Consider the following 26,827-nt stretch of genomic DNA (forward strand, 5'->3'; position numbering starts at 1 on the left):
AGGCACGTTGGTGCACCTATTCTGTACTTAGCACTAACATTAACTCCGCTGACCTCCTACTGGGCAGTGCAAACTTCTGTCCCTAAGCACAAACACTGCTACAGTATTTTGCTCTGTAAACCCATTGGTGCAAATCTTGGCACATATTAGGAGTCCACCACCATCCCTTATGACTGTGTGCTGTGCCTCAGCTATTTCTGACTGTCTCTTTGCCATTTCATCTTGGATGTCATCTCGCCACCTCAAACTTAATATATCCAAACCCAAATGAATTATATTTCCACCGGCCAATAGTAGTTACCAACCGGATATCTCTATCACTGTTGACAACTCGACAATCAACCCCACCCCACAAACTCGCTGCCTAAGTGTCATCCTAGGTGACATCTCCGCTCTGCACAAGATCTGCGTCTCTCATCCCCTTACTTGTTCCCATGCACGGTTACAGGACTTTTTTCGGGCTGCACCCACCCTGTGGAATGCCTTACCACGCACAATAAGACTTTCCACTAGTTTCCAAACATTCAAGCGTTCTCTGAAAACTCACCTCTTCAGACAAGCTTATCAGATTCCAGAACCGCCCACCTAACCTTTTATAGCTTCCCTATCTAACTCTCTTCTCATAGTAAACACCTATCACATCTTCTCTTTCTTCAATTTAACATCCTCCTAACCCCAGGCGAACTTACCAGTGTGATTGGATCATACAGCCTACCAAGAACATCTGCAATTGGGCTGGACCAATTTGTAATATGTAGCTCCTATCCTTGTGTATCAACACCTATTTCCCTATAGATTGTAAGCTTGCGAGCAGGGCCCTCTTACTCTTATGTATGTCTTTTATGTATGTCTTGTATGTATGTATGTATGTCTTTTACAACCCAGTAAAATGTTAATGTTGATTCAAATTGTAAAGCGCAACGGAATTTGCTGCGCTATATAAGAAACTGTTGATAAATAAATACATTTCTGGACGCACCACTTCACTCTACAAATGGAATGGGACTTGGCACCAGATTTCAGCTGGCGGAGATCGATTCTAACCATACAAACATCCTATACTTTGAATGATGTGCATTTTGTGCCTTCCAGTGGTACGTTGGCAGAGAAACACCCTCTGCCCAAAATAAAAATCATAAAACATACAAAAAAACAAACAAGTCTCTGCACTCTCATAATCTTAATTTACAGCTTGAGGCTAAACTGAGTAATATTTTAGGGAAAAAAAACAAAAAGTCTATTATATTAAATGGGTGACTGTAAGTGGTAGGAAGTTGGTTTTCTAATCATCATCTGAGATATTTCTGCCACCAGGCATACTCAGACACACCACCAAGAGCGTAAAGTAGACGTGCATTTTGCAGGGTGCATAAGTGTACTTCACAAAATGAGGTTTGGTTTTACACACACAAACACACACACACATGGCCAAGACCCAAACTAAACACTCATGCTTGATGTGACAAACTCAGATTGGAGTTAATGTATCCAATGTAATCTGTCCAATCCTGTTAAATAATGCGATTGCATTTTTAATGCACCAGGTGGTCCAGGCTCGTTATTATGAGATTCAGAGAGAAGTCAGCACTGTCTCTTTCATAGAACAATAATAATCTTCACGTAGTTAATTAGGTGCAGGGAGGCAGCAGAATATGATATTTAAGAGGAATGAAGTGACAAAGACCAGCACTGTGCCATCTCAGACCAGCATCATGTATTGTCATACCTTTGTGCACTGTAGTAGCATCGGCTTTTGCTAGATGTGTTAAATGCCTCATTATAATATACCTTTTTATTTGTCTAATGCTCATTGTCGGTTGTTTTTAATCTCATAATTGTTATTCTTATATCACCTCTTTGTATGAGATTCCAAAACCATAAAAAGTGGGATTTCTTTTATTACCGTTATCTCCAACCTGGCAACTCCTGGATCTCTCCATTCCCAACTGAATCCCAAGACCTAGAATGCACAGAGCTGATGGATATAAAACACAAGGTATAGACAGATGTCTTTGCGTGACTTGGAGCCAGTTTGGCAATACTGCATAGGACAGAGTGTTTTGTTCTCCATAGAATTTATTAGCAGAATGAGAGCTTTTTTTCCCCCACTGAGCTTCCAAACCATCCTGGTTATTGAGGCAGAGGAATATCCAGCAACTCGGCCAATGTCACAGGGAGCTGCCATTTGGGCTGTGTTGAATGGCACTTTTGTTTTTCTGAGCTTCTGTCCTTGTGATGTGGAGATATAATGGGAACTGGTTACTTTCCTTATCTACATTGGTGTAATTGCACAATATCACATGTTTTGTTTCACAAAAAGAACAAAAAGCAGCTGATGTTCTGCTAAACTCACTCATCTTCTGAAACATTGACTCGTTATCCCTAGGTAGTCAGCCACTCAAAGACCACTGTGTGTGTAATGCTACACTGAGCGCCATGGCAAGGAAGCCTAACAATATCAGTCTGTTGGACATGCCGTCTGGCCTGTCATGTTTAATTTGCGCATGACCTCTTGGCCAAAAAATGGGAGTGAAGTGGCAGAATGTGGGACTGAAAGCTCATATCATTGCTTTGACAGTTTCACTCATCTAGAAGTAATGCAAAATGCAATTTATATTTATACTCTCTGACCTTCGTACAGTGAGTGAAACTAGCTAATGATGCTGCAAGGTAGAAGAAGACGACACAGATCTCTATAGAGATGGGGGGAGGAAGTTATCTACATGTTTGATTTTCAAACATTCAATTAGAATAGAAGAGAAGCAGATGACAAGCGAAGAGTGAACAGGTTTGGAAGTGACAGAATTATTCTTCCAGTGACTGTTTTTTTGGCCCCTGCATTTTGGTTTAGTCTTTTGGAAGAAGCCTTGTTCCCCTAGATACGGATCACCTGCAGGTTACTTCTAGCAGGGTGTAGAGGGACAATAACCTCTCTCTTTGTAGGTGTGTCATTACATCCTTCAAGGAGGAAAAATAGACACCGCTGACTCAGTAGCATAGTCTCACTAAACACTTGGATTTTCTAAAGAGCGCCTGACACTTTAATCCTATTAGTGGTCATGAATAAGCGCAGGCCTAGTTGTAACCACTGCATTTCCCAGCTTAGCTAAAAAAAATGTCTGTCTGAATATATCACATTCTTTTTAGAGAACGCAATGTTTACTTCTTTGCAGCCAGGACTTTGGCTAAAACAGATTAAAGTTAACATAATATCCAAGAGATTATAAAGAAGAGGGAATTCTTAAAATAAACAGTGGTTCCTTTGAAAATCTTATAAAGGCAAGGATGAGATGATATTACAGTCACTGGATCATTCCACGGGAAGCAGACAACACAGTGAGCGGTTTACAGGGGTTTGATGGGTGTCAAATATGGGAAGGGGGAGCCACTGCAAAAATATGGCTCGTTAGACATAATTACAGTTATATATTAAGACTCCTATGTAATTAAGTTGTGATTTGTTCGAACTGTTGTACATGGAACACATGAGAGGAAATGAACGGTTGAACTTGTGAACTTGCAGAACTAAACACAAAGTGACATTTTTATATTTATCCTTGTCCCTGCGTAAGGCCTCATACAAATGAGTTTTAATGTTAATTGTTTAATGAACATTCTTTGATGCTTATAAGCAAATGGACCTGTACATGAACTTTCTAACAAGTGTTCGGCTTCACCTTGCTTTGCGTCAGTTTTAATGTTACCTTGGTAAAGAACAATGGAACTCTATGGGAAGGAATAATCTTTGATTGCATTGATAACTATGCTGTGAGGAAGGCTTGAGTCTCATTAATGGATGTGCTTCTATTGGTCTATTATAGTATGTACAAAGGTAAAAGTTTTAACCAGCATTGTTTTCCAACGCCCGGTTATGCGGGCCCTAAATGTAAGTGCTGGGGCGATGTATTAAGCCTTCTAAGAGGACAGGTGGAGGTGTTGCCCAATAGGATACTAGGGGTAAATTTACTAAGAATCGAGTTTGGGTGAGTTTGGGTGAGTTTGCAGTCATGCGGGTTTAGCCTGTTTTTCAAACTCGCAAATTTACTAAGAGCAAACAGGTGTGAGTTTGGAAGTGAGTTTTCTTTTCTTACTGTTAAAACTCATGTGAGTTTGCAAACTCGACTAAACTCACTATCGGCCAAATTAGGAAGTACTTTACATGAAAAAGTTGCAACTCACTGATAAATTGATGTTTCAAATAGACTACCTCCTGAGCTATGAGTTTGGTAGAAACATACACAGATCAATGTGATTTGTGTGTTTCTGCCTGAATACCTAATATAAAGTGTTTTATTATTTAGAAAAATGACGTAGGGTCCCAGAATGATTTTGAGGGAGGGGTTTGTGGTTTGATTGTTGCTGCAAGGATACTTTCCTTTTTATCTTCCTTTTACACTATCTTTTCTTATTTCCATTTCCTTTATTTCTTATTTCTTCTGGCTTGTCTGCTTACCATCTCATCAAATAACTTCATAATGTTATAATTTTTTTTATACTCCCATCTGAATTGTTAACGCGGTTACCATGGTAACCTGCGAACAGGCCAAATGTGTATTGTGAACTGGTCCTTTTGCTCCATTGAATACTAAAGACACAGAGCTATCCACCTCCATATTGGATTCTGCACCTATTCCCTCTATTGATATTTGTTTTTTGAATATACTACACTATAAGACTCTTTTCTGTTTTTTATGGTATGGTGGAGAGAACAACCTCGGAGAATCTATAAAGACTTGGACATTTTGGATCCCATTTGGAAGTAGGAGGGTAACCAATATACATCCTGTATTTATATCCCCCCAGTGGAGCGTGATTTCATTTTATATTATATTGCTTCATTTTGGCCAGTTTTTTATAACACTGGTTAGAATATCAGCTGCTCCTTTCTTGCGCTAAGGTTTTGACTATATTTTTAGCTTGTTATATAAAAAGTACTGTCCCAGAGACTGTAGGATTATGGGGACTTTTCCCGCACTCCCAAGAGAGTAGGTCAGTCTCCTTGTTGCCACTAACTTCCCCAGTGAATTAGTCAGTTTGGGAGCATGATGGTGCATTTAATAATGAATAGCAAAATCATGACCCCACCCTTGGGTGGGAGCTATGATGACATGACTCAAGGTACCCTACCCCTAGGTCCTCTACAGGATGTCTCAGACAGTACAATTTAAATGTAGGTAAGACACACGCATATGCGCATACACACACACGCACACATACATAATACATGCTCAATGCTAGTAACTGAATATAATATGTATATTTGTATATTTTCTTGGGATTCCTACTGATTTTATGCACCTTTCACCCCATATTCTTCTACCTCATGGGAAATCCCAGCCTTCATCAGCAAAAGATACAGAGATGCAGACAGATACAGAAAACATTCCCTGTCCTGGCAATGAGAACTTACATTGTGCAGTATATTTCCCTGGAAGAAAGTATAGAGCTGTACTTTAAACATGACATAAAAGACAGATATCTCATCGTGAGAAAGGCAGACATCAAATTACATTTTGATCTGGTGCCACTGAAAGGGGTCGGTAATTGAAATGGGATGCTAAAGTTGTTGAAATGTCATCTTTATCAGCATTATGGCACAGACTGTCCTGAATATCTGCTTTAAATGAGGGGAATGAGAAATGAGAAAGCAAAGGTACCCTGATGAAGTCATGGCGGCAGCCGCTGGAAGTTCTCCTCAGTAATTGAAGTGATAGAGGGCATTACATTTCTCATCCCCTGCTTTTCTCTCACTAAAGAGGCCAGACAGTTAAATGTTCTACAATGTGCTAAACACTCTGCTTGCCAAAGAGGCATCTACATGATGAATGAGTAATTACTCACACATTCATAACACAGTATAGTGTGTGCATGTGATTCTATCTATCTATCTATCTATCTATCTATCTATCTATCTATCTATCTATCTATCTATCTATCTATCTATCTATCTATCTATCTATCTGTCTGTCTGTCTGTCTGTCTGTCTGTCTGTCTGTCTAATTATCCATCCATCCATCCATCCATCCATCCATCCATCCATCCATCCATCCATCCATCCATCCAGGGGTGGCCAGATTCTATTACGACTTGTAAGCAGCTCACTGAGTACCCATCCTGGTGTTTCACTTGCTCATTGGTGTGCTGTTTACGAGGGGAAGAGGAGTCTGTGTGAAGGAAGAGCCCCAGCCCTGGAATCCTTCCTCTGAGTCATGTGTGCTGGGCTAGGACTGGGCTGCATCATACAGAGATTGTCTTGCTCCTGGCTGTGCCCTCTGCAGGCTGGCACCCTACACTCCAGTGTAAATGGAAGTGGATGGCGGGCCAGCACTGATGCTTTACTGCTGGTCATCTATGATTTTAAAACACGAAAAATGTCTGAGAATTAAGGGTAGAACAGTGATGTTTTACTGTATGTGCCAGATATGTGTATTATAACCATTTGATTGTAAAATGCTGGTACTCCAAGGATGGATCACTTAGGGTGCTCACCTTGAGAACTTTTGCTTCCACGCGGTGATCGTCCAGTGGGATGACACAAATCACTACAAGAGCCGAGACATTTCTCCTAGAAATAACAGAAAGGAGAGTATGTTTACTTCCATTGCTCTCTGTTCACGGAATCGGTATGAAACACCGCCGGCCGCAAGGCCGACGGTTTGATTCCCGGCAGCAGCAGCCAGACACTGGAACAGATCCCAGCAGCGGCAGCCCGACAGCACTGGAAATCCCGATCATCGTAAGGTAAGTAATGACTAACCTAACCCCCCTATCCCTAACCCTCCTTAGGGGTGCCTAACCCTAACCTTCCCCCCAAGTGTCTAAAGCTAATCCCCCCTGTAAGTGCCTAACCCTAACCCCCCCTTCCCCACTGCCTAAACCTAAGCCTCCCCGGGGGGGGTGCCTAACCCTAAGTCACCCCAGGGGGAGCCTAACCCTAACCCTCCCTCACCCTAGCCTAACCCTCCCGGGGGGTGGCTAACCCTATTTCCCCCCCGGGTGCGCTAAACCTAACCCTCCCCCCCGCGGCTGTCCGCTCGCGACACCCGGCATCCCTTCGATCGGAATGCCGGGCGCAGGTCTCCCGGCATCGGTGAAATGAGCAGCGTCTACATCTAGACGCCGGGCATTTCACCCTTGCCGGGATATGACAGTCGGGAAGCCGGCTGTCGGTATAATGTCAGCCGGCTTCCCGTTTGCATCCCCTGTTCACAGCTGGGCTCCATAGTGAGACAGCTCTTCTCGGGGTAGAATGGAAGATCATTCCTGGCGTCAGATCCCGAGTTTCACATATAATGATATGCACACTAGGTGATACTGCAACCCTACACCAAAATGTAAGGTCCACTGGCATCTGGAAGTTAGCAAGGAAATACTCTACATGGAACACATTCACCGCTTCTAGTCCTGTCACCCGTTTTATGCGCTCATGCCAATAGTTATAGGTTTCATTCTATGCTGAATATTTCCATTGCACCCCTGCATCAGTGGCGGTGTTGAGATTTGAAGTGCTAATTGTTACTTGTACACTGTATTGTACTGTACTGTTTTACCCTGTACTGTCTTATTGTTTTGCCCTCTGTACGGTGCTGCGGACCATGTGTGGTGCCCTATAAATAATGTTTATTAATAATAATAATAATAATAATAATAATAACCTTGAGTGACGTCTGTTGCAGTGACCTGCAAGAAAGGAGAGGACACACCTCCCTCACAAACTGTTTACATCTTACTGGTCCTAATGGAGTAAAATAGTTTTTTGTTAAAAACACTATGTTACCGTGTTAATAACATGGTGTATAAAAGTGTCTAGAATAATGGTAACTGGAAATAGAGATAACTAACAAGAAACAAATGACAATAAAACTAAAAATAAGACATATATAAATAAAAATAAATGGCAACAAAAACTGAAAGATGAAAAAAAAATTAAAATATATATAATTGAAATGAAGGTAAAATAGAATAAAGTAATAATAATAATAATAATAATAATAATAATAATAATAATAATAATAATAAAATAAAAGATAAATCAAACAAAGCTGTCAAAACATGGAAAACAGCCCTTTTGTTGAAAAAGTATAGGATTCACAGTGTAGAGAAAATCAGCAGGTATGGACATAAAGCTTTCCCTACCTTACCCTAATGCTGATGCTGGGGCTCCATGCCTCCGATGGTGTTAATTCTCAGGTGGTCCGGTCACTCTCCAGGGGTCTCTGTCCTAATGAAGTACTAACCCAACTAATATCTACGTCTACAACACCTAACTCAACTCGCATAGTGTAACAACAGACTAAAGCTAACTACAGGTGTGGTGTACTAAGTGGCCTTTCTCTATAAATAGGTATTAACCCCACTAACTATAAACAAAACACAACAAATGATCACAAGAAAATCACAGTGATGAAGAAGGTACAGTCCTTTCTTACAATTAACAGCACACAATGACACAATACTGAAAATTAGGACCACTAGCATAGTATACGCCAGGGAAGTTCCTTCTTATCTGTGCCAGCTGGCCTCTAGTTCCTAAGTGTGAAAGTTCAGGGCACATGGGAGCCAGTTAGCAGTACACACAAGAGAAATGGTATGAGATAAGTGAGAGCCGGGCAGTCGCTTTACACTCTGCAAACCCAGAAACGTTAGATTTACCTACAGACTTATCTATTATATGTGCCTAGTGTCCAAACTAATAAGGCCTTTAGATGGCACGGGTCTAATGCCCAAACTAAAGGGGGCCATTTGGTGATGCTGGTCTAACGCCCAAACTAGTGTGACCTTTAGATGGCAAAGGTCTAATTCCAGAGGGTTCCTTTTGCTGGTGCGGGCCTAATGCCTGATCTAATGGGAGCCTAGGGAGGCCTTACAAAAAAGGTAGTGATGGCCCAGAGCCGCCTACACAGATTGATGGGAGAGGCTGCAGTGGGGTGCTTTGTAAAGCTGATTTGCATTTGACTACTGCATTCCTCTCCGGTCCACAGCTTCGGCACTTACTCCAATCATCTGCCACTGGGCTAGCTTCTTTTGTTGCGCTCGGCATCTTCTGGTGTTTTCCCGTGTTGCTGGAACTCTCCTCTATCATTGCAGCCACCGGACAAACTGATTCCACTTAGCGGTGTCTAATATAAGGGTGGAGCTATGACACAGTGAGCCCAATTGACTTGCCACAGCCTACACCGATTGGTTGCTTGGCTCGTGAATGGTACCAAATTCAAAGTGTCTCAGCCCCTTTGGACGAGCCTGAATCTTTGCAGATTCAGGCTTGTCTGCATCAGCACCACACTGATGTTCTATAGCACTCCTTGGGAGGAAGATGGCTTTCCCCACAGGACCACCTGTTTACAGGGACAGGTGAGCGGACCCCATTTCTGTCCCCACCACTGGGCACTCACATTATTACATTGCTTCTCAGGGTACACATCTGACAGTGGGTCATAATGCATGTAAATCTCACTGCCAGAACAGGTGCAAGCATTTAGTCTGCTTGAGCTCTAATACACCTGTTCATATGGAGAGCACACTTGATCAACTCCCCCATTTAAACTACATTTACATTCTATTTAGCACCTTTGTATGATGACAGGCAAAATACTTCCACACTGCTGGTAACATCTACTAGCTTTATACATTACTGCAAATCTTTATTTCTGTTCATAAACACCTTTCAAATAAACCATATTGAACCACAAGCTACAGATGTCTTCAGGTGCATGTATTTTTCATGATAAATAAATAAAAGACAAATCATGTCTCTCTCTACCCACAGATCTTAAATACAATCCTAGATACAAAATCCCAACACCAGCACCCTGACAGAGTTAGGATACCGACACCTGTCATTAGGTATCCTAACCCTCCCCCCTCCCTACCCTAACCCTCCCTCACCGGTGCCTAAACCTAACCTGCCCCTCTAGTGCCTAAACCTAACCTCTTTCTAAGCACTGGCATCCCCTGCTCTGGGATACTAAACATATCCCGTCCGTAACGTAGTTGATGTTTAACCAATGTGTATGTTTATAAGTGATATTTAATTCTTTTATTTTTCAAGAGAACAAAATTAAAAATAAAAGTTTTGGATACATGGAACTATGTTGTCCAAAATGTTGGTAATAATTTCTAATACATTTTAAGGAGGGCCTCTTAGATCCCCTTTATTATAAATCCCCAACATCCTTTGATACAGGTGAGGTTTAGGCCGCTACTAACCTGCTTCCTTGGCTCCCTGTAAATGCATCATTGCCTGATGTCCTCTTAATGACACCAGCACCAGAAGAATTAATATTCACGAACCCTTGGTGCTTGCGTCATTTTCCCTATTATTATGTTCTGCATGTCCCTATCTCTTACAAGCAGAATATGAGAAGAGATACTGCTCCCAGGTGGGTCTGTTTTTGGCTGTTTTTAAAAACTTTTTATCAATTTAAAGAATTTTTTTAGAAGATTCCTGATCCAAAATCAAAACCAAAACATGTGAGGGTGGTTTGGCAAAACCAAAACACAAAGATGAATCCAAAACCAATTCACAGGGGTCAGTGCACATCTCTAATTTTACATGTTAAGTGTGTGGTTAATGTCTGTGGTGTATGCATGATGTCTATGTGCTGTTAGATTATTGTTGAGTTGATCACTGTATGTGATCTGTGTATTATATGTGTACGTGTATATTTTAGATGGGCAGTGATATTGGTTATAGTGATGGAGGTTTGCTGTGATCTGGGTGTTGTTAGAGGCCCCATGTCATGCCTGACTCCATGGAATCCCCTACTGAAAGCTGTGGTCCTGGGTTGAGGGAGAAATCGGAGGCGAGGGGCCTGGATGTACGTTCTCCTCATCCACAAGTATCGGACATTGACGAGACATGACCAAGGGTGCAGAGTCTAACCTGCTGGGAGGTGTTCACCAGTGACCCCTCCAAATGGGATATGGGTTTCAGCTACTCCGACAAGCAGGTCGCGGTCATTTGGTCAGGTATCCGATGCGAGTGGGAAATATGGTACTGGAAGTACGGTTTCTATACCCACAGGTACAGGATAGGCACAAAGGGAATTGTTTCCTGAAGTGGTACAATGGGAGACCAGAGGAAAGATCCACAAAGGAGTAGGACACTCTGCCGGCACTGGAGGAGGGTGGTGATTGAGCTGACCTGGAGAGCACTGGCTGCATGGAGTGCGGATACTGGAGCACCAATGGTACAGGAGGTGGACTCAGAGATATGTCTAGAATGGAGATGTAATGAGTACACGGTGTGCGAATTCAGATGCACTGGTGAGTGGTTCAGCAATTGTACACAATAGTGTGTACTGAGTACACAACATGCGAATCCAGATGCACCGGACAGTGTTTCAGCAATTGTACTCATTAGTGTGTACTGAGTAGACAACATGCAAATCCCGACGCACCGGAGAGTGTTTAAGTGGTTGTACTCGGTAGTGTGTATTGAGTACACAATGTGCGACTCCAGACGTACCGGGGAGTGGTTCAGTAATTGTACTCGATTATGTGTACTGAGTACACAGCGTGTGAATCTCAACGCACCGGAGAGTGGAACCGAGATGGCAATAGAAATCACTGGAGAGCAAGGAACAGGAACCTGGAACGGAACGACAACAAGCATACACTGGAAGTGACGACGTTGCATAGACAACTTCCTGGTGTCCCGAGCCTACTTATATACCCTAAGGTAGCAGTTCATAGGGGTTCGGTGTCAGCTGACTGAGACCACGTTATCGTTGGATGAAATAACAGTCAGGTGATGCAGATTATCATGATTGCGCCCATTACGGCAGTAACCAAGTCACAGCCGCACATAAAAATCCAAGGGTAACTAAGGCAAAATCCTCAGCGCGTCACCCGCAGCGGCACCTAACGTCTGACTGCACGAGAAGTCAGGGGAAGCTGGTGCTGGGGTGAGTATTGGCCGATCCTAGGCCAAAGCCTGACACCCCAACTCAGATTTTGGCATTTGCCCAGGATCCTGAAACTGTAGGATTTTTACCTGTATAAATTATTATTGTTGTTTCAAAGATAATAATCATTTAGGATTTTGCTATTATTCTGTGAAATAAATCAACAATAGAATTATGATGGACTATACTAAATATTGACTTATATACAGTCATTTATTTCTGCACTGGTTTAGCAGTGACACTTAGTGATGTGCTAAGTACTGAAGTGAACTAGTTAACAATGGTTGCAGGAGTTTAATCCACAAGTCTGTCCCCTGCCTGCCCTTATAATCTTCTGGCCTGTGCTGGTGACATCACAAGACACTAGTTCCAATTTGCCAGCGACTGCTATTTAAGTGCCGCAACCAAATGAAAAATGACTGGGAGACACTCTGGCTCCCTACAGTGACCTTGGGTATTATTAGAATGACCTTTCCTTGGCTGGACCAAGAAACAAATCTTTCTGATATCATCACACAGACTATGCAGCCTGATAAAACAGAAGGCAACGCACAGTGCAAACACAATACATACTCCTCCTGACTGCTCAGCAATGAGGAACTGCAGCACACAGAATTTACACAACATTATGTAATCACGTGTGATGTTGAATCTTTTTGTCATGGTTACATGCTAAGATAGTAAATAAGATATATTATAAGTAGACTGTAAATGTAAATATGTATAAAATAAATAGAACATTCGTTGTATGTGGATTATACTGATAGAGAGCAAGATGAACAAATGTAGAGTGTTTTAAGTACACACACTAATCTGAATGAATGGTCTCTGTGGAGTGCGGGCTATAGTCTGTATACACTGGCACCATCGTAACAATATCATTGCTGGGGGCACAGTCTCGGCCATGGAATCCTAGAAAGATTACCAGTAATGGCCACTGCATATTTGTTGTGCAGCCTGTGTATGCACACAAAGCTCAGTGTCCATGATACGCGCCATTACTGGGATTTATAGTAAAAACTAACTTCTGATTGGCTTAGTAATTTTTTAGAATATCATGCCTATTAAACTGTACTGTATGTAAGCATTACATGTACTATATACAAGATCTCTAACATAATCGTTGTGTAGTAAAAAGCTTTTATTATTATTATCTTATTTATATGGTGCTACAAGAGTTCCACAGCGCTTACTAAGTACATAAATAAGTGAACAAGAACCCAGTGACTTACAGTACAATTTAATGCAAGACAAGTAGACAAGGACATGGTTTATACACATTGCTGCATTAGCAATCATAACACTCAAATAAGCAACAGGGTGGAAGCAACCAAGCGTTAGGTGCCCTAGTGAGGAGTAAGGAATAGATGAAAGTATAAGTATGGAGAAGCACAAGAGGGTATAGGGCCCTGCTCATGAGAGCTTACATTCTCATGGGGGGAGGGGGGGTGGCAGACAAACAGGTGGACACAGATGGGGTAGACAGGGAGGAAGGAGCATGCAGCGGCGGGTTAGGATGAGAGCTGGAAGGCTTTGATGAAGTAGTGGGTCTAGACAACATGTTTGAAGATTTCTGGAGAGTCTGATGGGGAGAGGGAGAGAGTTCCAGAGGTAGGGAGCAGCACAGGCCACATGTTGGAGGCGAGAGTGGGAGAAAGTAATCAGTTGGCAAAAGAGACATCATGCATTTGTTGAGCAAAGAGGGCGGACAGGAGTGTGAAGAGAGATGAGGTCAGAGATGTAAATGGGAAAGAAATGGGGGAGGGCTTTGTAAGCGAGTGAAAGAACCTTGAATTTGGGTTCTGAAGGGGAAGGGGAGCCAGTGGAGGGCTTGTAGGAGAGGGGAGGCAGATGTAGAACATTTGGAGAGGAAGATTAGCCGAGCAGCAGCATTGAGGACAGATTGGAGTGGAGAGAGGTGGGAGCCAGGGAGACCAGATAGGAGGAGGTTACAGTCGTCCAATCTGGAGATGACCAGTGAGTGGATGAGGGTTTTAGTAGCATCCTGGGTGAAAAGGGTCTGATCTTGGACATATGTTTGATAACTAAGGAAAAGTATAAATAAATGTAAATAGATTTGTTAATATATAATATATAATGCATTATAGTGGGGTAGATGTCTAAATGATAGACTAGTGTTTAGTTAGCAATTAACGCGAAATAGTGATCTACGGGGCATGGAGGTCAAATAGAATGTGTGATACTTGAGCGGTATAGAACCTGATTACAGGAAGGAGTTGGGGGAGCAGCCAACAATGGGACCTTTCTGTGGTTGAATAAAGACACAAGACAAAGCTTTAATAAGACTAAAATATGTGGTAAATAATAATAAATACATACTGGAGGAGAGAAGCAGGTCAGAAGGCAAGAGGCATTCACTGCATGTGGCGAGTAAGATGCTGCATCACTTACCGGTAAGAACCACCAGCAGGACACCGCTGACAGAAGTTTAACATTTGATATCCTTTTTTCCATAACAAGCGTTAAGACAATGCATAGATACAGGGGCAGGCGGCCAGTATCATTTGCATAACCGGTTTCTACCCTATAATTATGCATTCATTCACACTGAATAGTGTGCTCGTGCAACTTTGTCATTACTATAAGATGATTCACCGTGGAGGAATTGCCTATTGTTACAATGTGCTTAAGAAAGCTATTGTTAAAAACTATGGGGTCTATTTATTAAGCAGTGTTAGGAGACAGAGTGAAAAGTGATAAGGTACCTGCCGATCAGCTCCTAACTGTCATCTCACAGGCTGTGTTTGAAAAATGACAGTTGGGAGCTGATTGTCTGGCACCTTATCACTTTTCACTCTGTCTTCTAACTCTGCTTAGTAAATAGACCCCTATGACTCTAAGGGGCCCATTTATCATTCTATATTGTGGCTATATCCCCAAAAACACCCATTTTCGGGGTTAGCTGCAAATATTAAGTTTCCCCCAGATGTATGAAGGAGAGACCACAGCAGGTATCTCCGATACCTGCTGCGATCCCTCCATTCTCGCTGGCGGCCGCATCCCCCATAGGTTTCTATGGGGGCTGTGATGCTGACAAATTTACCAGCATCCGAAATGCAATGCATTCCGGATATTGGCCCCACAGCTAATGCCATCTGAAAATGGCATTAGCCGCTGTAGCCTATGGACTACACTTCGCATAATTAGCCGGGAGAGGGTTCCCCCGGAACCCTCCCCCATCAATGGCGGCTGTACATATGCAGTCAGCGGGACTAACCCTCACCTCCCCCCAGGGTTGCCTAAACCTATCCTCCCCCTCCCCGCACCCTAAACCTAACCCTCCCGGGGGGTGCTTAAACCTAACCTTCCCCCCCGAGGGGTGCCTAACCCTAACACCCCCATTCCCTAGCCTAGCCCTAATCCTCCCGGGGGGGTGCCTAACCCTAAGTCCCCCCCAGGAACCCTTAACCTAACCCTCCCCCCCGCACAGCTGTCCGGTGCTGCCGCCCAGCTTACCTTCGTTTGGTATGCCGGGCATCGGTCTTGCACCGTAGGGCTAATGATAGGCGTCAGGATTTTGATGCCATTCATTAGTACCTTGCCAGGATATGACAGTCGCGAAGCCGGCGGTCGGCATTTCGACTGTCGGCTTCCTGGCTGCATACCATGTGATCATGTGCAGTACTGTCATGCCCAGATTGCATTGCAAGTACGATCATTAATAAATGGGGGCATTAACCACAAAATCAGTAGGATCACAGCACCAAGCATGAGCTGATGAGTCCTATTTAGAATATCAAGACTGCAACAATTTTGTTAAATTTATCTGCTTACAACTGCTACTGTTTATTTATTTACCTAAAACTGCTACTGTTTAACCATTTTAATTTATTAGAAAGGGTGATTCTGTATGTTTATTAACTAGATTTCTGCATTCTGTAGTACAGCACATTTTCTTTTTTTACGTTTATGAGTTTGCAGAGCAAATGAACACACCGTATATTATTATATTAATATAGATTTTTATACTAGCTCTTTTGAGGATATTAAAAAGCAGGTCCAGGCAAGTAAGCAATAGCGATGCAAAGTTCAAAGCAGACTATCTGTCCCTACCTGTGTCTTTAATCCTGAGCGCTGGCAACGTGTATTTTCCTCTTGCCAGTGCACCGCCGATAGGCGTGCAATGTATTGGAAGGATGGCGGCGGGTGTATGTAGCGGCACAAAGTGACGTCAGCAAGCCAGCGAGTCAGTCGGCAACAAGTTCTGCTCCTCTGCCTTCACTTAGATAGTGGGTCCAACGCGTTTCATACCTGCCATGGTACTTTTTCAAGGATGTATTCTGGTCATTCTTTACTTCCTTATATTGACAAAACTTTATTGAAAAATTTATAAAAAAACGGAAGTGGTCATCATTGAAATGGCCGAAATTGGCGGTAACCTTATGGTTCATAAAAAATATGAGGTTACCGCCAATTTCGGCCATTTCAATGATGACCAGTTCCGGTTTTTTATCAATTTTTCAATAAAGTTTTGTCAATATAAGGAAGTAAAGAATGACCAGAATACATCCTTGAAAAAGTACCATGGCAGGTATGAAACGCATTGGACCCACTATCTAAGTGAAGGCAGAGGAGCGGAACTTGTTGCCGACTGATTCACTGGCTTGCTGACGTCACTTTGTGCCGCTACATACACCCGCCGCCGTCCTTCCAATACACTTCACGCCTATCGGCGGTGCACTGGCAAGAGGAAAATACACGTTGCCAGCGCTCAGGATTAAAGACACAGGTAGGGACAGATAGTCTGCTTTGGACTTTGCATCACCATTGCTTACTTGCCTGGACCTGCTTTTTAATATCCTCAAAAGAGCTTAAACATCATTCATATGTTCAGTGGTGTGTATTGTGTGTTGGTGTTCATGTTTGTTTGTTTATTTGTTTGTCCATTCCATTTTTGACAACGCTCATTCTATATGTTAAAATCATTCTTCGTTTAGAATTGAGCTGCTTTCTGTTACATTATTACATACTAAGCGCAGTCCATTAAAACCATATAGATTTTTATACATTTTTATCTTATAACAATATGGAAGGTTGTATGATTTATCTGCTTTTTGATATTGTAAGTAGGGCTACTCATGGCGGCTGTAAGTTTCAGTAAAATGACTAGTCAAAATGAGAGATGAGCAGTTTGGTTTTTGAGAAAACTGAACAAACCTGAACTTAAGGGTTCCGGGTTGAATCAAGTCCCAGTTTAGAATCACTTCAGGGATCCAAGTAGAACCAAGTACTGACTCGGAACTCAGATTTAAAAAAACGTTTTGTATTGCGTTTAAATCCCTCCCTTGTGATTTCAGGGGCTGTGAGGTGTTCGAAATTGTCTGGAAATGACTGGAAATTAATATTATTGATGTTAATAATACTAAAGGAACAAACACAGCTCCAAATTACATGATTTTATCTGTTTTTATCATTTTGAAAGAAATCCAAAACCAAATCCGAACCAAAGCACTTGAGGGTGGTTTTGACAAAACCAAAACACAATGATGATTTAGACCCAAAACCAAAACATTGGGGTCTGCGCACATCACTAGTTAAAACACCAAAGAGGAAATATTATTTTAAGGTTTTGCACTACTTGAGTTTCCTTTATTACACATTATTCCAGGATACCTGGATGCAATCAACCTTGCAGCATACCTGCATGTTGTATATTAGGCAGAGAACAGTCCTTGTACAAAAACTAATGTAAACAGAAGGACTTGGTTGCTGGCTACAAAGAGTTAAGACTAGAACAGATATAGAAGAAAGCCAGAGACCTGCTCCTTGCCTCTCCCCTGTCAGATGGATATGGAGCGGGTGCCCTCTGGACTTTAACTCCCCACAAAAGGGCATTTATTACAGGTTATGACAAGTTGCAGAGAGACATGGAGAACTCAATAAGTAGAAACAGCAAGTGGAATCACAAATGCTCTGGATGTTTTGAAGACAGAACGAAGATGACTAGAGATGACTTGAAATGATAGGTGTTAGCAGAATTCTTGATATAATCAGTAATCTGAGGCAGGACTTGAAACATGGCATCTTTAGCACTGTATGGAAAGACACAGAGAAAGGGAGAGAGGCTGCAGTGCGAGGAAGATGTGTGCCCTTTCTAATCAGATCAGCCTCTCAGAGCTGCTTCACTATTAATGCTGCCTGCTCTTCATAAAGTAACCAGCAGTGATTAGAGGCAGCTCTGCAGATCATGACTTGCTACTCATCCTTCACAATGCTCTCTTCTGTCCCTCTCCCTTTATCAGCCTCAAATTAATAAACCATGAGAGCTAGCAAGGATTATATGGATGATAGATAGACAGACAGACAGACAGATAGATAGATAGATAGATAGATAGATAGATAGATAGATGATAGATAGATAGATAGATAGATAGATAGATAGATAGATAGATAGATATGAGATAGATAGATAGATAGATAAATGTACATATATAGTAGAGATAGATTATATAACATATATGATAGATAGATAGATAGATAGATAGATAGATAGATGATAGATAGATAGATAGATAGATAGATATGAGATAGATAGATAGATAGATAGATAGATAGATAGATAGATAGATAGATAAATGTACATATATAGTAGAGAGAGATTATATAAATTATATGTACATTTATGATAGATAGATAGATAGATAGATAGATAGATAGAGTAGATAGAGATAGATATATAGATAGATAGATAGATAGATAGATAGATAGACAGACAGATAGACAGACAGACAGACAGACAGACAGACAGATAGATAGATAGATAGATAGATAGATAGATAGATAGATAGATAGATGTATTTGAAGACATAAATTGTGTATTGGATGAAATGACTGTAAGTGTGGTTCCCTATAGTTCCCTATGGTCCTTGTTACATTCTGTTACACTAGGACTCATTTAGGAATGCTGTATAGGAGCACTAATATCATGCCTATCTCATGAGTATACAATGTTTAATGTGTGTGAATATAGAACACAGAGAATACAGTGTATTAAGCCATGAGCCGAGGGTGCTTAAAACCTTGAGAATAGGAGAAAATAACTGGAAAGAAAGCAAAAGAAAAAAGCATTGCTTCTACTCTAAAAAACCCAGGCCATTACATTGTAATGCATTGTCCATGTTAAAAAAATTAAAGGGTTGCCTCTTCCTCTTAGCTACCCCGCAAATTGGGGCTGTCCCACCATCCCTCCAATTTGCATTTTTGGCCACATATATGGTGAGTCGGGTCATGCCCGCCTGCCACTGGTATGAACACCAATGAAATGTTTTTGGTGATTGGGAGATTGAGATATGGCCCTTCCCCAACTTTACTTGAACATGCCCCTTTCACTGTACATGCCAATATTACAGTGCACTGTATAGCGTACTTCTAAACATAGTGGCCAGCTGTGTGGGTATTGGGATGGCTTATTAGTGCTGCCATTCCAATTAAACATGACTGTGCATGGCATTGCTCATGCACAGTCATGAGCAATGCTCATGACTGTGCATGGCATTGCTCAGTCATATAGGTAATGCAACTCACCTCCCCCCTTCTAATAATTTATGAAGATTGTCTGCTATGCATTTTGCATCAAAATCTATATTTTGATCCTAGGCAACAAAGAAGTATCAAGTCTTTAGTTTTAAATATGCATTCATCTTAAAGGAGAAATGACAGAGCTAGCAGGGGTAGGAGTTGCCGCAGGGCATATCAACTAAGAGAGTCTTGTGTAGCTGTCGCCCATGCTGTTTTGCAAACCCTGCTCATCTCTGCAGTGCCCAAGAAGATCAGGAAGAATCTTTATGAACTCCCTGTTGTGTGACCACCAACACCACAAGTAATTTAATTCTGGTGCTTCAAAACTTAATTCTGCTCAGATGGGAATTCTGCTGGTGTTCCCTTACTTTCTGAGCAAGGCGTAAATTGCAGAATGGTGGGCGGCGGAGGAAAAGGAGTAGGCCAGCAGCTCGTGTTACATAATGGAGGGGAGGGGAGTGAAGGGAGGGTATCCCTATCCCAAATTCTTGGGAGCCCTTTCCAAATGTTGTTTTGGGGGCCCCAAAGTTCTAGTTATTCCCCTGCTCTAAAATGTTTACATTAATGAACATGTATGTGGTGTGCTGCTGGGTTGAAGTTAATTATTAACAGTTAAATATGTCAATAATGTAAATAAACTATTTATCTAATTTGTGTGAGCTGGACGAATATTTGCATATTTAAAAACTAGCGACCCGTCCCGGCTTTGCACAAGACTAATTTTGAATATACGGCGATAGTCTTTTTTAGCCGAGGTCTTATAAGATTGCCTTGTAGACGACATTAGTTTCTTCATGACGTCAACACGAAAATATTTAGTATTGACGTGACATGCAAAAGGGACACGTAAAGTTGTCCACTTACGTCAACTCCAGCCAAGTTAAGTGTCTGTCCCTGTGCTTTATTTATTGTCATGACAAAGCAGACTGTTAGCGGGAAATGGACTCGTTTGAAATTAATCGATTTTCACATAATTGACATAGGAACGGTAAAAAAAGGGAAAAACTTACATTTTTTATCAGTAAACAGGGCTTACATCAATTTTTATGGAAAACTGGATAATACGTATCAATCTCTACATGGAATAAATAAAGTCCATTGTTGTGATATACAGTATCTTTAATGGTTTAGGTATCATAAGCCAAGAAAGCGCTCAGACATCTGTTTTTTTATTGACTTGAGATTGAACGGAACAAACAGACAGACGCCTACCAGGCAGTGGCGTCCCTCCCCGTGGTGTCACCGGGTGCGGGTAGGGATGCTGGGGACACGTTGCGCAGGTGAATGCTGCTGTAAAGGGGGCATGGTCCCTCGGGAAGGGTCGTGGCCATGTGGGAAGGGACGTGGCCTCACTGCCTGAACCCCAGTGCTTATTACTTGGGGGGGGAGGGGCGTGCAGGAGGTCCCTGTATGGAGTGCCGGATGGCTCCCTCAGTATCAGGAGTCGAGTGCTGAACTTAATACTACAGTGCAGCACCCGGCTCCTGTCACTGAGGGGGAGTCTGCACCTTTGTGTCACCCCTCGGCGGGTGACACCCAGGTGCAGACTGCACCCCCCTTGTGACGCCACTGCTACCAGGGACCTTTATTTCCTGATCTTGCTTCACTAAAATCATCACTGTTCAGCTCCCTTTTGTCATACATTAATGTTTCATACAAATGCTCTATAGAATATTGAAAACTGCATCAAAATCTGTCCAGTGTTTTATGAACAAACGGACAGACACCTACCAGGGACTATTATACTATGTGTAGATATATAATGAAGACATGAACAATAGCAAATAGTAATGAACATTATTAGCTGAATACAAGTGTGTACATACATAAGATACATAGGAATATAAATACATGAACATGCACCGATTACACATCACTGGCCTTGGACATGCATGTACACAGTACTCAACACTGTGAACTGATAATTCTACATAACCCAGTGCTCTGCTTTTGTGGATTAGCTGGTGAACCTTATATACTCTTGGATTGAAAAAGTATATGTGTATATAATTTATAATAACCTTCCCATTACCATCAATATTACATTTGAAAATAGTAATAATATGAATAAAGGTTGTAAAATGTGTGTATTGTATGCACATTACATGTAGTTGTGTCCCGTGTTCATATTATTAACATGTCTATAGCCAATGAGGATTTGCATGAAACATTATACAGTAACAAGAAATTAGTACAGAGGAAACAAAATTTGTATATATATATATATATATATATATATATATATATATACACATATACATACATACATACATACATACATACATACATACACATATAAACTTCTTGCTTGACTGGGCACAGAAAGAGAACATAGATTAGCCAAGCTTGGGTAAAAGTAATGCATTTAATAACTTGTTTAGTCTGACCCTAACTAAACACCCTGTACAACCATTTGGGCTTTTCCTTGAATACACTATAGAGAGGATGCTTTACTAAAGCAGTAAGATTGTTTCAAATGGGTGAGTCTGTATACAAAAAAAATTAAACAGCCATTTTGCCTAAGGAAAATTGTAAAAAAAAAAAGTTTTCATTTTTCATTATATTTTTCTAAACTAATTGGCAGATCTGTCAACTCGAGGGGGGAACATACACATTCAGTACATAATGTCCATAAGATCAGTACAAATATCTAATGAAGCATTTTGAGAGCCCATAACAAGCTAAAGATGTTGATTCAAGAGCAGTCAAATAGTTATTTTAATTAAAAATAGTTTGCATGTGTATAAGGTGACAGTAACAATATAATGAGGATGATTTACTTATAATTTAAACTTACTTTATAATTGAAGAAATTCTTAGATAAGTCATTATTTGTGGACCTATCCTCTTCTGATCACGATTTTGCTTTTCCAATAATGCAGATTTCAAAAGCTCCCAAATTAAAATAATAATAATAATAATAATAATAATAATAAGCTAATTTAAGGATAAAGACAGACCAAAGTTTGCAAAACAATAAAATGCAACAAGGTAATACCTACAGAGAATTTTGATTATATAAATAAATTGTAAAACGATGCAAAAAAAGAGTAAAATTAGCAGATTCAAAATACCAACATATTTGCAAATGTACCTATTAATCATGTATACCTATAGTACAGGAGGTGAGGCTTATCATAGTTTAAAAGGGTTGGTGGTTACTATAAGTAAAACATACACTTTAGACTATAAACTGCTACACTGAATGTGTGTTCCCTATTTACAGACATGTACTGCAATGGGCAGCCAAACATACTTGAGACACGGACTGCTTATGCTTAGAAATATATATATATATATATATATATATATATATATATATATATATCCCTCGGTATATGCAATCTATTTTACAACTCTAGCATCGGATAAAACGCACAATTGAGTAAAACTGTAAATAGCGCTTACATTATTTCCCCCAAAAATCATTTAAATGTTTATCAGCATTGATTGCCCATAATTACTCGCACACAGCGTTATCTCTAAGCTCATCAGCAGCATCGTGTTAGAAATACGAGTAAAATATAGGAACAGAGGATACGTCCAGTATTCTTGAATGAATATATGTTTATAAATGCCTGTAACGCCAAGGGAATCTACACCTATAAACATGTTCTAATAACATTTAAAAAAGACAAGGAGGGAATCGGTGAGAATATATAGTATTGGCAGATAAGATATGTTTATTTCATCCTGCAAATTTGGCAGAGGCAAAAATGATATCCACTATAAATTATTAAGGCAAAGGCAGTTGTCTCTTAACCATTACAGCTTCCTGCAGTCCTCAATTACCTAAGTGTTTATCTGCGAGAGATGCCACCAGGAGAATGAAGGGGGGAATCATTAACCCCAAGCAACATCCATTGTTCTCAGCTCAGCCTCCTAACAACTAGTTAACTCCTTAGTACCCCCCTTCAGCAACCACTGGCTGTGAAGTAGTTAAACAGCGTCTCAGTATCTCCCTATAGTATCCAACAGATAAATTATCTTTTCCTTGTAATCCAACTTTTTTCTAATGTTGATACTGCAATCAGATGAATCTTTAACGTGATTAACGATGGACAAATTGAATCACGGACGCCGATAGCCAAACCCACGCATTAGTAATTTAATATGGCTCTGTTGTAAAATAATGAACTTTAAATCTGTCAAATATGTTGATGTGTCCCCCCCCCATCTCCCCCCACCCTATATTTCGGCACTATTATTCTGGGAGATTAGAGACTTCTTACAAACAGTAGATTACATTTATTAGAAAAATAAAGATGATTTGATGGGGAATGCATTAAACCTTTTGCTAAATCTGGCTGCGTTGTTAGTACATATACATAAATAATACATTAGCCTATGCATGGGTTGGCATACACTGTAGCTCCTCTGTAATATAATGATGGGTTCACTCCAATATTCGTCTGATTGTCACAAATGGCTTTATGTGACACCCAAGTCATGAGACAAGTGATGGATACCATTGTCCAGAAATGACCCTCCATTAACACCAGCTCTCAGCATCTGTATCCTGTCACTAGCTTTCATCTCAGAGCCAAGAGAGGCTTCATTGTGAGAGTGCCATGCTGAGCCCAACCTTGGATCAACTAGATGGGTGCGGGGGTTGCCCTACAGCTTGATCCTCCTATCTGCTCGCTGCCTTACCCTCCATCTCTCATGCCACCGGTGTGCAGGTGCTGCCATCTGACGCTAAGCTCCGATGTGTCTTATCAGGGATTTAATAATAACACAATGGGGGGATATTATTAATATTAATTAACAAAATCCAAATGGAGAGGATTTTTGTGGAAGGGTAGAAAATGAAATCAGCTCATCCCTGGCCTGATTAGAAGAAGAGCTGGGCTGGGGGTATAGAGAGAGACAAGACAGAGCTGACCCGGTGGGTGACAGGCACAGGTTGGAAGGGTGACATTGTATTGTGAGGCTGGCTGTGAAAGGAAGAAAAGGGAAGGAGCAGCCAGAGTAGTGCGGGAGCAGGAGTGCAGCGGCGTTGCTAGGCGACGGAGATGCTGCGAAAGTTCTATCAGGAGCGTTACTCTGACCTTATGCAAATAGCAGCCCCCAACTCTTTGTGCTGAGGCTGGGATATCCTCCCACTGTGTCACCCATACCTGGCATACAGCCTTTTCTTCACATGTGCTCAAAACACACACAGAGCATGTGACAAAGCCTGACACGTTTAGGGCTGGAGGGAAAAATCCGAGGAGAAGGGGGGAAACAGTTCTTGTGTGGAAATGTCAGTGCTCAGTCCCTCATAGTGGGGATCTCTCCCAGGCCAGGCACATTGGAAGTGTCAGCACAGCTAATGCTTACATTAGCACAATTGGTATACTGACACTTATGTGCTTCAACAACAGCTGGAAAGCCACATGAAACCTACAAAAGGAGTATATAGCCTTCTAAATAAATATACTATATTTACAGCATATATCTCTGTGTGTTTGTGGGTAGATAGATAGGTAGATAGATAGATAGATAGACAGACAGACAGACAGACAGACAGACAGACAGACAGATAGATAGATAGATAGATAGATAGATAGATAGATAGATAGATAGATAGATAGATAGATAGATAGATAGATGTATACCCACACACACATAAGATCCTAATTCAAAATAGAAATTGAAACTAGGACGCAGCTATTTTGTTATCTCAGGGTCTCCGCATTAATTGGCCAGATTACGCAGTAGGTACAATTTTAAATGGGTTTTGAATGAAGTATAAAAGTGCCTAATCACCTTGATAAAGAGACACTGACACATGGCAGAGATGTGAGGCGGCTGGCCGCAGAGACTTATCTGCAGGGTATCATTTCTACATTAAGGCAAATAATCGTCAGGAAATCGATATGGTCAAATCTGAGTTAGAAAGTATTTCAAACACAGCTGTGATTTGTAGATAACATCAAACAGCAAAAGGGTTGATTGTGTCTACAGCTTTGGGACAAAGCGGAAAGACAGCAACCTTTATGTAGGGTATACACAAAGGCTACAACAAATCAATCCCTGCAATTGTACTCTTTAATGAAAATAAACTGATTATATCTATAGGCTGATAAAAGTAGATATGTGGAATATTGCTTGGTCTGTTGATTATCACATTTTGTATTATTATTATTATTATTATTATTATTATTATTATTATTATTATTTTTATTATTAGAAAGAAAGAAAGAAAGAAAGAAAGAAAGAAAGAAAGAAAGAAAGAAAGAATGAATAACAATAAATCATGCTGGTTGTTCAAGTGTCCAGTCTTTTACAAAGATTTGCTGATCTGGTGTAATTTAATTTAATTATAAACCACTGAATTCCCAATTTAATAGAGCCACTACCTTGCATGTCTCAACAATGAGGATGCGCCTGCACATAAATGACTCGGGGCCCAACGCGAGGAGAACGTGTTGTGGTTAATATGACACAGTAATGAATTGTCTGCTACAAACTGCTCCCTCCACCCCTCCCCTCTTGGTGGTAAGACGTTTTATAATGTTCACTATCCCATTAATGTTTCATAGGAGCTGTTCTTATGGTGAACTTTGTGATGGGGAACTCAATAGTCGCAGTAAATATTAATGGAATATAAAATGAAGTCACAGCTATGTTGCAATGACAGTAAAAGGGAGTAAGCATGTGTTGGCCCTGGGGCTGGACTGGCCTTTACTCTTGTCTACACTGTTCCATTACATTAAGCCAAGGCGTTGTACAGTGCTCAGCTCCCAGGCTGGGGGCTCCTGATGGGTCACTACAGACAAATGCCCCTGTGTCTCGCCATTACATCCACACAACAAGCCTCTGGAGAGCATTTAAGGGTGTCTATTACAGGTAAAGAGCCTTTTCAAGCAACTCCTGGATGGAGCCTGTTTTAAGTACCCTGGGAAGCCATTGAGAACAATTCTAGTGTGCTTTCCTCCTGGATGCAAACAATCATTTCATTTGTTCATGTAATAGGAAATATAAAATACTGCCACAGCCACCTCCAACAACGTATCAGTCAGGCTTGTGAGCACATTGAATGGCAAACGCCTTATGTGTTAGGTTCCATTTAGCAAATTGTTGATGAACTACAAAACTCAGCATGATTTGAGAGGTAGCAGGCAACAGCTGGAGAGCCAAAAGGTGCTTTAATCTCTCTCTAGACGATCAACAGCCACAAGACTTTAGCCTGCTATGATTTTGCAATCTAGTATTTTGGAAGAGACCCCTCATGTGTGTAGGGAGAATGCACAGTGCCAACACTTTACAGGAAAAGAAGGAGCGTTCTCTAACGCAGTCCCACAACGGCTCTCCTGCTGTTGTGGGACTGCGAGTAACATCATGTCCTTCTGTGACTTGTAGTTCCACTTCAATTACCTGTATGCAATATTGAATGT

General features: G+C 41.1%; 1 pseudogene; it reads right to left on the reverse strand.

Annotated features, from left to right (window-relative positions):
* Positions 1-5,290: 5,290 nt before the first annotated feature.
* The window catches only part of LOC148481901 (uncharacterized), a 32,324-nt pseudogene continuing 10,787 nt past the window's right edge, over positions 5,291-26,827 (reverse strand).

This window comes from Taudactylus pleione, unplaced genomic scaffold, assembly GCF_031769625.1.
Source record: "Taudactylus pleione unplaced genomic scaffold, aTauple2 ptg000556l, whole genome shotgun sequence".
Taxonomy (NCBI): Eukaryota; Metazoa; Chordata; class Amphibia; order Anura; family Myobatrachidae; genus Taudactylus; species Taudactylus pleione.